Source organism: Cetorhinus maximus, chromosome 11 (assembly GCF_964194155.1).
Source record: "Cetorhinus maximus chromosome 11, sCetMax3.hap1.1, whole genome shotgun sequence".
NCBI lineage: Eukaryota > Metazoa > Chordata > Chondrichthyes > Lamniformes > Cetorhinidae > Cetorhinus > Cetorhinus maximus.
The window spans coordinates 104,001,163-104,014,640 of record NC_135889.1 but is presented as its reverse complement, the minus strand read 5'-3'; the positions used below and the strand labels follow the sequence as shown (position 1 = coordinate 104,014,640).

General features: G+C 42.2%; 1 protein-coding gene across 1 annotated transcript in view; it reads right to left on the bottom strand.

Moving 5' to 3' along the window:
* epc2 (enhancer of polycomb 2) overlaps window positions 1-13,478 on the bottom strand; it is a 59,721-nt gene that overhangs the window by 43,074 nt on the left and 3,169 nt on the right. The gene's annotated exons all lie outside the window — the stretch shown is intronic.

The following is a 13,478-nucleotide window of genomic DNA, read 5'->3' as shown; positions in this document are numbered from 1 at the left end:
TCCTTGTAAGCATTCCCTGCACGACTAACCTGTGCATTTCTGTGTACCACTGCTCCATTCCACTGGCCTATGCAGTGCCCTGTACTACTACTCCTTTCCACTTTCCTGTACTATTACCAAGAGCAGTGCCTTTTACCTTACCATCCTTCCATTGCCATGAGTCTTGTACTAATCTCTTTGCAGTGTCTTGTATATTATACTGTATCTGTATTCTTGCTCTGAACTACTGTCCTATGCAATGTTTTGGAACTTTCAAATTACATCTTTCTTTATTTTAGAACTTGCCTTGCTCCATTTGGATTTGTCTCACTGTTGGTAGAGAACAAGAAATACTCTAGTAAATTTTGGTACATCATCCATGACACTTAAATAATGGTTTTATGTATTAAAATAAGTATCACAACTGTCAAATTTGTATATTTCATCATTCAGAATTTTACATCGTTCTTGTTCTTCGTGGTGGAGCCTCAATCGTGCTACTTCTCTCACCATATGTTTTCTTGCCTGTAAGCTTACTACAAATATAGGAGGGAATCCGGTAAGTTAATGGGGGGGCATAGGAATAAAGACCTAGGGTTTCACTTTCACAGATCTTTGACAGGTGGCAGGACAAGTTGATATGGCTATTAAAAAAAAGGGGCAGTGAGAACAAAAGCAAGAGAAGTTATGCTAAACCTTTATAAATTACTGGTCAGCTGAAATATTGTGTCCAATTCTAGGCACTATGCCTGAGGAAGGATGTCAAGACCTTGGAGAGGTTACAAAGGAGATTTACTGGAACTGCCCCAGGGACGAGAGAGTTCAGATATGTGGCAAAATTAGAGAAGCTAAGATTGCTCTTCTTAGGGCAGGAAAAGTTAAAAGGAGATTTAATAACAACTTTCAAATTATGAAAGCTCTTGGTAAGGGTACATAAGGAGAAACTGTTTTCATTGACAAGAGGTTCAGTAATCAAAAATAAGGCAATTGGCAAAAGAACCAGAGAAGAGGAGAATTTTATTTTTAAATGCAGAAAGTGATCCAGACCGCACTGTTTGAAAGGATGGTGGAAGCAAATTCAATAGTAACTTTTAAAAGGGAAGTGGATAAACACTTGAAAAGGAAAAGTTTCCAGAGTTATGGGAAAAATGGAGTGGGACTAATTGAAGGGCTGGCATGGGCACTATGGGTAGAATTGCTTCTTTTTGTGCTGTATGATTCTACTTTGGAAAGGGCAGTGAAACAAGTTTTAGATTGTTGCAGCTGAAGAGCTAGCACAGTAACCTAAAACTCATCCTGTGAGCTGTACTTTCTATAGTTGTATGAAAAATGACAAGATACATGTCTTGTGCTTTGGTGTGAGACTTTACTGATGTGACTAATTTTATCAGCCAATCTACTAGATTAGGTACAGCAAAATGGGGTTGGACGGTCTGATTTCCTAAAATTTGAGAAAAATCTGCAATCACTGATGTGGGTCAATATCACCATACCTCAAGAGCAAATGATACTCACTTTATTGACTCATTCCCAATTTTACTCCAGAATACTTTTATTTTGAGAGTCTGGAAAAGGAATAAATGTCTTGAGATTAAAATACTGAACTAGGAAAACTTAAGTGTTTCTAAATGTTGGCATCTAAATTATAAAAGTTACAAGCAGGGAAATAAATTCCAAAAGATTACAGGAAGGTAACATAACTTCTAAAATACAGGAGAATCTGAGAGGTAGTATCCTTTATTTGGAAGTTGTGCTTAAAGGAAACAGAGGGCTAAATTCTCCCAATGTAGGTTTCTCCTGAATGGTGGGACCATTTTCAGGTTACAGTGGGACAGCAGGTACAATATTCCAGGAAGCATCCAATTGAAACTGCACCTTCAGGACTGCCACCTAATTAGGGACAGTGGGCAGGTAATTCAGCACATGCAACTGCAAGGGCAGACAGCAGCCTTCACTGTGTCTGCAGTGAGACTGCTGCTGAGGTCAATAGGACGAAAGGAGCAGAACGATTAGAGGAAATAGCAGTCACTACTTCACAAGTTTCTAAGAGGCAATCATACAATCGCATACCTCTGCCTGAGGATGACCTCTGGCTTGCCAATTTCCACCTTTAACATGCAGATTGCACATATATTCATGGCACTCTGTCTTCTCACTGTGCACTTGCCTCCTGTGAGTTGATGAACAGCAAACACTGCAGGGGTTCCATGCGCCACTGGTAAAATGCCAAATACTGGCTAATTGCTTCATTAACGACCTCAACTGGCTTCCCGCCACTGAAGGTTGCCGTCAGCGCAAAGAAGCCACCTCCGGGAAAAGGGAGGAGACAGGAACACATCAGCATTCTTGTCCGACGTAATTTTATCTAATCTTCTCCGCCACCCCCCCAAGGGCCTGGCAAAGCTCCCCCTATGATTAGGTATGAATTGAAGAAAAAGCGCAGAAAATATTTTAAAAGGGTTCTGGGTTTGTAAAAACATTAGTAAACAAAGACCATCTGGATTTCAAATGTAAAGTGAAACAACTGTTGACAATTCAGTTTAACATATGTCAAAGATATTGATGGCCCAGATTTTGCTGCCAAAATAACTACAAATGAAATCCACGTCATTACTGTGGAAATCATGCAGCAACTTGTGAAGAATTGCGAATCATCACAATTTGTGCCGCTACACTGTTAACCTTGCCAAAAAGCTCTCAACCTCCCCAAGCTTCAAGAAACTGTTATATTTACACATTTGTCAATTAAACTTGTCAATGTCACTCAAACAATGACCCAGGAAAGGGATCAAACTACAGTGTCTCAGTCCTGCAGTTTAACATTAAATCATTTAAGAATTTAACATTAAATTTTTAAAAACTTTTTTTGTCTTTTTCTCTTAATCCAAATCTTTAGTTCCCTATTTCTCCTACTGAACCAAATGACTCTAATTCACCCTATTTCCTGCACTGTTGTTCCCATTACTTTCTCAATCCTTAAAGCTGATTGGTTATGTAGATAGACCATTGGTCCAGTCGTTCCCCAAGATCCCAGATGCCCTCTTCTTGTGCGGTTATCAGCTTGCACTCCCAGAAACTTATACGGCAAAAATTCTCAGCTGAAGGACGAGAGAAAGTCTGACTAATGAGGCACACCTCAAGATAATTATTAAATGGGAGGCTGCATAGTGATTATCAGTCAAAAAGATAAGAGATAGGGCAACAGTATTTAGAAAGTCTTGAAAATGATATTTAAATTGTATCCCACAACCCCAATACATCACTGCCCTGAAGTAGCTTGTTTCCAACTTTAAAAGTTATCTCATTTTGCACTGATAGTTCATTGAGCTTTTATGACTGCAGTACTTGCCAATACAAATCCCAACTGTATGTGTCTGTGCCAGTGATTAACAATAAACAATATCACTGAAAATGCAACTTAAAATACAATGCAATTTATCTGTGATGAGAAATTTCTAACAGTAGTAAACTTTAAATTTGGTAAACATCTTTATAGTATTAATGACAAAAAAAATGCACACAGCTCTTTGGTTCCACAAGCATTTCCTGAAATATTGTTAATCGGGTGTCAACAGACAAATTCTGATGAAATATTAACTGTTTCTCTCTCCACAGATGCTGTCTGATCCGAGTATTTCCAGCATTTTCTGTTTTAAGTGACAGAAGTGTACAGCGATAAAGTTCAAAATTTCCAAATCAATGCATTACTGGTCTCAACCATTCCAATGGGAGAAAATGCTTCAACTCATGAAAAAAAGAGGGGGCTGGGAGAAAAGTGACCATAGATTGTTCCTCAAAAATGCTAAGACATAGAGCAATACTGGGAGCGAGTCATCATGTACACGCCACTGAAGATGATGCAAGGGACATGGAACTATCAGAAGTGTATTTTTTTTTAAAGTCTGTTTGTTTAAAATTGGCTACAGAATGAAAAACAAATGTATCTGTATAAACTATTCATAATAAAACTTTAAACTAAACTAATCAATGTACATGTACTAGCAGATCTTCCAGGACCTGGCTCAATTTGAGCCAGAAGCTAGGTACTCAACTCTTTTCTGGGATGAAGGGCTTATCCTACGAAGAAAGGTTGAACAGGTTGGGCCTATACCCATTGGAGTTTGGAAGAATGAGAGGTGAACCTATTGAAACATAAGATCCTAAGGGGACTTGATAAGGTAGCTACCAGGAGGATATTTCCACTTGTGGGGGAGGCTAGATGCAGAGGGCACAGTTTAAGAATAAGAGGTCTCCTTTTAAGACTGAGATGAGATTTATTTTCCTCTGAGGGTCGTTAGCAGGTGGAATTCTCTTCCAAAGAGAGCAATAGAGGATGGGTCATTGAGTTTATTCAAGGCAGAGTTAGACAGATTTTTGATAGACAAGGCAGTCAAGGATTATTGGAATGGGGTGGGGGTGGGGGGCTGCAGACAGTAAAGTGAGATTGAGATCACAATCAGATCAGCCATGATTTTATTGAATGGCAGAGGAGGCTCGAAGGACTGAATGGCCTATTCCTGCCCCAGAGTCCTTTGTTCCTATGGACAAGGAGAGGCATTGGAGATGTAGAGTCATAGAGTCAGGGGTTTAAAGCACAGAAAAAGGCCCTTCGGCCCATCGAGTCTGCGCCGGTCAAACAAGTACCTAACTATTCTAATCCCATTTTCCAGCACTAGGCCCATAGCCTTGTATGCAATGGCATCGCAAGCGCACATCCAAATACTTAAATGTTATGAGGGTTTCTGCCTCTACCACCCTTTCAGGCAGCGAGTTCCAGATTCCCACCACCCTCTGGGTGAAAAAATTCTTCCTCACATCCCTTCTAAACCACCTGCCCCTTACCTTAAATCTATGTCCCCTGCTTATTAATCCCTCCACCAAGGGGAAAAGTTCCTTCCTCTCTACCCTACCTATGCCCCTCATAATTTTATACACCTCAATCACGTCCCCCCTCTATCTCCACTGCTCCAAGGAAAATAACCCCAGTCTATCCAATCTCACCTCATAACTAAAACTCACCAGCCCCAGGCAACATCCTGGTAAATCTCCTCTGCACTCTCCCTAGTGCAATCACATCCTTCCTATAATGCAGATTCCAGAACTGCACGCAATACTCTAGCTGTGGTTCCAGCATAACCACCCGCTCTCATATTCTATGCCTCGGCTAATAAAGGAAAGTATCCCATATGCCTTCTCAACCACCTTATCTACCTGTCCCACTACCTTCAGGGACTGGTGGACATGTACATCAAGGTCCCTATGATCCTCGGTACTTCCCAGAGTCCTACCATTCATCGTGTATTCCCGTGCCTTGTTTGTCTTGCCCAAGTGCATCACCTCACACTTATCCGGATTAAATTCCATTTGCCACCGATCAGCCCATCTGACCAGCCTGTCTATTTTCTCCTGTAATCTAAGGCTATCCTCCTCATTATTTACCACCCCACCAATTTTCTTGTCATCCGCGAACTTACTGATCAACCCTCCTACATTCAAGTCTAAATCGTTTATATATACCACAAACAGCAAGGGACCCAACACCGATCCCTGTGGAACCCCAATGGACACAGGCATCCACTCACAAAAACACCCCTCGACCATCACCCTCTGCCTCCTGCCACTCAGCGAATTCTGAATCCAAACTGCCTTGGATCCCATAAGTTCTTACCTTTGTTATCAGTCTCCCATGCAGGACCTTATCAAAAGCCTTCCTGAAGTCCAAGTAAACTACATCAAATGCATTGCCCTCATCTGCACACCTAGTCACCTCTTCAAAAAATTCAATCAAATTGGTCAGACATCACCTCCCCTTAACAAAACCATGCTGACTGTCCTTGATTAATCCCTGCCTCTCCAACTGTAGATTAATTCTGTCCCTCAGAATTGCTTCCAATAGTTTCCCCACCACTGAGGTTAGACTGATTGGCCTGTAGTTCCCTGGTTTATCCCTTCCTCCTTTCTGGAATAATGGTACCACATTGGCTGTCCTCCAGTCCTCTGGCACCTCTCCTGGGGCCAGACAAGTATTGAAAATTGCCAGCGCCCCTGCTATCTCCTCCCTTGCCTCAATCAACAGCCTGGGATACATTTCATCCAGGCCTGGAGATTTATCTACTTTTAAGCTTGCCAGACCACTTAGAACCTCTTCCCTTTCTATGCTAATTTCTTTAATTATATCACAGTCCTTCTGCCTGATTTCCATACCCATGTCGTCCCTCTCACTTGTGAACACCGACACAAAGTATTCATTTAGAACCCTACCTACGTCTTCCGGCTCCACACACAAATTACCACTATGGTCCTTAATGGGCCCTACTCTTTCCCTAGTTATCCTCTCACTCTTAATGTACTTGTAAAATAACTTTGGATTTTCCTTTATTTTACCTGCCAATGTCTTTTCATGCTCCTTTTTGTTCTCCTAATTTCCTTTTTAAGTTCCTCCCTACACATTCTATACTCCTCTAGGGCTTCGGCTATTTTGGGCCCAAGGTATCTGCCATAAGCCTCGCTTTTTCTCTTTATCCAATCCTGTATATCCCTTGACATCCAGGGTTCCCTGGATTTGTTGACCCTCACCCTTTGTCTTTACTGGAATATGTTGGCCCTGTACTCACCCTATTTCCTTCTTGAATGAGTCCCACTTACCTAAAGTAGCTGCTCCCAGTCTACTCTGGCCAAATCATATCTGATCTTATTAAAATCGACCCAATTTAGAACTCTGATTTCCGGCCCATCCTTGTCCTTTTCCATAACAACCTTGAATCTAACGGGGCAGACTGGTACAGAAGGTAAAGTCGCACGGGATCAGAGGTGAGCTGGCAAGATAGATACAGAATTGGCTTGGTCATAGGAGACAGAGGGTAGCAGTGGAAGGGTGCTTTTCTGAATGGAGAGTTGTGACTAGTGGTGTTCCGCAGGGATCAGTGCTGGGACCTTTGCTGTTTGTAGTATACGTAAATGATTTGGAGGAAAATGTAACTGGGCTAATTAGTAAGTTTGCAGACGACATTAAGGTTGGAGGAGTTGCAGATAGTGAAGAGGATTGTCAAAGGATACAACGGGATATAGATCAGTTGGAGGCTTGGGTGGAGAAATGGCAGATGGAGTTTAATCCGGACAAATGTGAGGTAATGCATTTTGGAAGGTCTAATGCAGGCAGGAATTATACAGTAAATGGCAGAACCCTTAAGTGCATCAATGGGCAGAGGTATCTGAGTGTACAGGTCCACAGGTCACTGAAAGTGGCAATACAGGCGGATAAGGTAGTCAGGAAGGCAAAAGACATGCTTGCCTTCACTGGCAGGGGTATTGAGTATAAAAGCTGGGAAGTCATGCTGCAGCTGTATAGAACCTTGGTCAGGCCACACTTGGAATATTGCGTGCAATTCTGGTCGCCACATTACCAGAAGGATATGGAGGTATTGGAGAGGGTGCAGAGGTTTACCAGGATGCTGCCTGGTCTGGAGATTATTAGCTATGAGGAGAGGTTGGAGAAACTCGGATTGTTCTCACTAGAGTGACGGAGATTGAGGGGCCACGTGATAGAAGTTTACAAAATTATGAATGGCATGGACAGAGTAGATAGTCAGAAGCTTTTTCCCAGCGTGGAAGAGTCAATTACTAGGGGACATAGATTTAAGGTGAGAGGAGAAAACTTTAGAGGATATGTGCGGGGCAAGTTTTTTACGCAGAGGGTAGCGAGTGTCTGGAATTCGCTGCCAGAGGAGGTGGTGGAAGCAGGTACGATAGTGGTGTTTAAGAGGCAGCTTGACAAATACATGAATAGGATGGGAATAGAGGGATACGGACCCCGGAAGTGCAAAATATTTTAGTTTGACAGGCAATATGATCGGCGTAGGCTTGGAGGGCCGAAGGGCCTGTTCCTGTGCTGTACTTTTCTTTGTTCTTTGGGGTTACGATCACTGTCTGCAAAATGCTCCCCCACTGATACCTCTATCACTTGCCCGGCTTAATTCCCTAAAATTAAGTCCAGGACCGCCCCCTCTCTTGCAGGACCTTCTACGTACTGGCTTAAAAAGCTCCCCTGGATGCATTTTAAGAATTCCACTCCCTCTAAACCAATCACACGATGACTACCCCAGTTAATGTTGGGGTGCCCCACTATTACTACCCTATTATTTTTACACTTCTCTGAAATTTGCCTACCTATCTGCTCTTCTATTTCTCTCTGACCGATTGGGGGCCTATAGTACACTCCCAGCAATGTGATTGCTCCTTTTTTGTTTTTCAGTTCTACCCATATGGCTTCATTTGAGCAGCCTTCTAAGATGTCATCCCTCCTTACTGCTGTAATTGATTCCTTGATCAATATTACGATATCCCCTCCCCTTTTACCGCCTTCCTTGTCTCGCCTGAAGATTCTATATCCTGTAATATTGAGCTGCCAATCCTGCCCCTCTCTCAAACATGTCTCTGTGACAGCAATTACATCATACTTCCATGTGTTAATTTGTGCCCTCAACTCATCTGCCTTATTTGTCAGACTCATTGCAATAAGATAAATACCATCCAACCTTGCCAAACTCCTTTGTGCCTTAACTGACCTATAATTTCTATGCCTTCCAGACTCACTTGCTCTCTCTTCTAATTTTGGCTGTGCATCTCCCCCTGCTGAACCTCCTCTCAGGATCCCATCCCCCTGCCAAGTTAGTTTAAACCCTCCCCAACAGCACTAGCAAACCTCCCAGCAAGGATATTGGTCTCATTCCGGTTCATGTGCAACCCATCTGCCTTGTACAGGTTCCACCGCCCCCAGAAACGGTCTCAATGTACCAGAAATCTAAAGCCCTCCCTCCTGCACCATCTCTTCAGCCACGCATTCATCTGGACTAACCTCCTATTTGTAACTGTAATTGTAATCCTCCCTTCAGTTCCTGCTCTTGTCCAGAAAAACTACAAGAATCTCAAACCTGTTGGGACAATTACAGGGCATTGTAATGGTGAACGTATTATTTTGATGGCATATTATTGGGGAATTTAGATAATCAGGTTAAAATGGTGATCAAGAACAAAAAAAAGCAGAAGTATCACAGGAAGCAAGTGATAACACTTAAACACTTAATGACTCAGGAATTCCACCTTACATGTAAAACTGTTAATATATGAAGTATATAATTTAACAAACATGAAAACAAACAGTATTAATAAACAAACAGTTGAAAACATATGGTCTGGTGGATTTGATACTTCAGAGAGTCAAACTCACCCAAAGTGGAGATGGCAGGGCCCGAGTGCAACAAGGAACAAGTGCTAACTTGGCAATTTGGTGCAGAGGGGGAAAGAAGGTGATGCCTTTTATACTTTTACTCAGCCTCCAGTCATAGTTCAAAGGCATTAATGAGGTGAGCAGTTAGATGATTCGTGGGTGAGTTTTAAGATTTTATCCCTCTGGTTTAAACAGTACTGGATTAAATTTATAGCTTAACTAGTTAAACTACTTAATATAACCATAGTTAACAGCTGAGTGATATTTCTAAACTATATAAATAAAACACAATAAAGATGGCAGGGCAGGTGGTGTGTTGCCACTGTAGCATGTGGGGACTGGTGGCAAACAGATCTGCAGTTACTTGTTTGCAGCTTGAGGACCTTTGGCTCACAGTTGATGAGCTGGATTCCCAGCTTCAGACACTGCAAAGCATCAGGGAGAGGGGGGAACGTTACCTGGACACTTTGTTCCAGGAGGCAGTTGCACTCGTTAGGGTAGGTGCTTCTGACTTGGTCTATGGTCAGGGACAGGAGGGTGTTACTGTGACTGAGGCAAGTATGGGGACCCAGAAGATAGCAATGAAGGAGCCTCAGCCCTGCAATTGTCCAACAGGTTTGAGGTTCTTGTAGCTTTTCTGGACGAGAGCAGGAAGTGCAGAGAGGATGAGCAAACTGACCACAGTACTGTGGTGCAGGGCGTCTTTCTAGCGGATGGAGTAAAAAGGAATGTAGTTATAGTAAGTATAGATAGACAGTATAGTTACGGGGATAGATACAGTTCTCAGCAGCTGACAGTGGAAATCCTGAAGATTGTGTTGCCTGCCCAATTCCAGGATATCTCCTCCGGGCTGGAGGGGAACTTGAATAGGAGGGGGATGATCCAATTGTCACGGTGCACGTGGGTACCAATGACATAGGTAGGACTGAGAAAGAGGTTGTTGAAGGAGTACGAGTAGCTAGGGGATAAAATATAAAGCAGGACCACAAAGATAATAATCTCTGGATTACTACCTGAGCCACAAACAAACTGGCATAGAGTGAATAAGACTAGTTCAGCTGCATGTGTGGTACAAAGATTTATGTAGGAGAAATGGGATTTTGGTTCATGCGGTACTGGCACCAATGCTGGGGGGGGAAGAGGGGGAGCTGTACCATTGGGTCGGCCTTCACCTGAACTACACAGAGACCAGTGTCCTGGAAAGTTGTATAACTAGGACTGTAGAGAGAGTTTTAAACTAAATAATGGGGGGCAGGGTTCACATATGAATGTAAACTAGCCAGGAAAGTAAAAATGGATTGTAAGAGCTTTTATAAATATATAAAAAGGAAGAGAGTAGCTAAAGTAAATATTGGTCCCTTATAAGCAGAGACGGGAGAATTTATCATAGGGAATGAGGAAATGGCAGGGACATTGAACAAATATTTATGTCTGTCTTCACAGTAGAAGGCACAAGTTACATATGTGAAATAGAAAGTAACCAAGGGGCTAATAAGAGTGAGGAAATTAAGGTGATTAATATCAGCAGCAAAAAGTACTGGAGAAACTCAAGGGACTAAAATCAGACAAATCCCCAGAAACTGACGGCCTACATCCTAGGATTCTAAAAGTTACCTGCAGAGATAGTGGATGCGCTGGCTATGATTTTTCAAAATTCCCTAGATGCGGGAACAATTCAAGCAGATTGGAAGTTAGCAAATGTAACACCACTAGTCAAGAAAGGAGGGAGAGAGAAGACAGGCCAGTTAGCCCGATATCAGTACCTGAAATCTATTATTAAGGCAATCTTAACAATGCACTTAGAAAGCACAAGATGATTAGAACAAGTCAACATGGTTTTACAAATGGGAAATCATGTTTGACAATTTTTTTTAAAAAGAGGTTTTCCGAATGTGACTAGTAGAATAAAGGGGAACCAGTGGATGCAGTATACTTGGATTTCCAAAATGCATTCGATAAAGTCCTTAGAAAAGGTTAATATGCAAGATAAAGGCTCGTGGAGTTGAGGGTGATTATATTATCATGGATAGAGGATTGGTTAATGGACAGGAAGCAAAGAGTAGGGGCAAATGATACATTTTCAAGTTGGCAGGTATGACTAATGGAGTGCCAGAAGGATTAGCACTAGGGCCTCTGCTATTTACAATCTATATTAAATCTCAGGCAAAGAGACAGAGAGCAATGGTTTAGGTGAAAGTACCAAGAGTAATATATCCAAGTTTGCTGATGATACAAAGCTAGGTGGTAGTGCAAGCTGTGAGACAGACATCACAAGGCTGCAAAGAGATATAGACAGGTTGAGTGAGTGGACAAGGGGGCTGATGGAATATAATGTGGGGAAGTGAGAGGTTATTCACTTTTGTCGTTGACAGAAAAGCAGATTTTTTTAAAAGCATGATACTTGTAAATGCTGATGTTCAGAGGACTTGGATGTAGTCAAACAAGGAACAAAGAAGTTAGGTACCTGTTTGAGCGGCGCAGACTCGATGGGCCGAAGGGCCTTTTTCTGTGCTGTAGACCTCTATGACTCTTGACAAAGTTAGCATCCAGGTACAACATGCAATTAGTAAAACAAATGGCATGTTGACCTCTATTGCTAGGGGATTGGAGTACAAGAATAAAGAAGTCATGCTACAAGTGTACTGGGCTTTGGTGAGACCACAGCTGGAATACTGTATACAATTTTGGTCTCATATTTAAGGAAGAACATACTTGTATTGGAGGCAGAACAACAAAGGTTCACAAGATTGGTCCCTGTGATGAGAGGGTTGTCCTATGTTGAGTAAATTGGCTCTATATTCTCTGGAATTTAGAAGAATGAGAGGTTATCTCATTGAAACATTCAAGATTATCTCATTGAAACATTCAAGATTATGGTGGGGCTTGACAGCACAGACACTGAGATATTGTTTCCCTTGGCTGGAGAGCCAATAAGGATAAGGGACTGTTCATTTGGACTGAGATGAGGAAAAATTACTTCACTCAAAGGATTGTGAATCTTTGGAATTCACGACCTGAGGGTTGTGTATGCACCATCATTGAATATATTTAAGGCTGTGATGGACAGGTTCTTGGTGTCTCAGGGAATCAAGCAACACCTGGAGTAGGGCAGGAAAGTGGAGTCAAAGCCCATGATCATATTGAATGGCAGAGCAGGCTTCTCTTACATCTATTTCTTGTGTTCTTATGTTATGTTGTGACAAACACTAGTTTTTGACCAACTTGGATAGCAATGGCCTTGCCTCTGGAAGGAGCGGTGGTGGGGGTAGAGAGAGGAATGAAAATGGTCACTTTGATCTTGCTCCATCAGTAATATTGTAAAAGCACTGCATGCGGAGGCTCATAGAATACATGTACTATTTGATCAAACAGTCCACAATATTAATTACCATTTGCTTGAATATTCAACCACATATAAATTATTAAACCATTAATGGAAATAGCAAGAAAATTCCCAGCTGATGATCAGAAATCTGGCAGGGATCTACAGGCAAATTGAGGGTGTAAGCAGTAGTTGTGAGGTTCCTCAGGAGGAGTGAGCATACCAACACTGAAAAGAGGGAAAAACTACAAATTCAGGAAAGAATCTCAGCCCATTCGTTGATAAGTACCTTACAATGATGAGGGAATATAATTCCCTCAAGTGAGTGATGAAATGAAGAAAGAATACAAGGGTTAAGGGGTCAGATATTTTTGCATAAAAGTTTAAATATAAGAAATTTCATAAAATGAAACTCAGATGGCAAAGCAAAGGGCTCTAAAGATTTTGTTTGGATAGACCACTTGTTTATGCACAATGAACTGGATCAACCATATAAATAATGCGGCTACAAGAGCAGGTCAGAGGCTGACAATTCTATGGCGAACAGCTCACCTCCTGGCTGCCCAAAGCCTGTCCACCAGCTACAAAGCACAAGTCAGAAGTGGGATGGAATACTCTCCACTCGGCCTGATGAGTTGCAGTTCCAACAACATTCAAGAAGCTTGACACCATCTAGAACAAAGCAGCCCACTTGACTGGCACCCTATCCACCACCGATGCACAGTGGCAGCAGTGTGTATCATCCACAAGATGCACTGCAGCAACTCACCAAAGCTCCTTCGACAGCACCTTCCAAACCAGTGACCTCTACCACCTAGAAGGACAAGGGCAGCAGATGCATGGGAACACCATCAACTGCAAGGTCCCCTCCAAGCCACACACCATCCTGACTTGGAACTACATCGTCGTTCCTTCACTGTCGCTGGGTCAAAATCCTGGAACTCCCTCCCT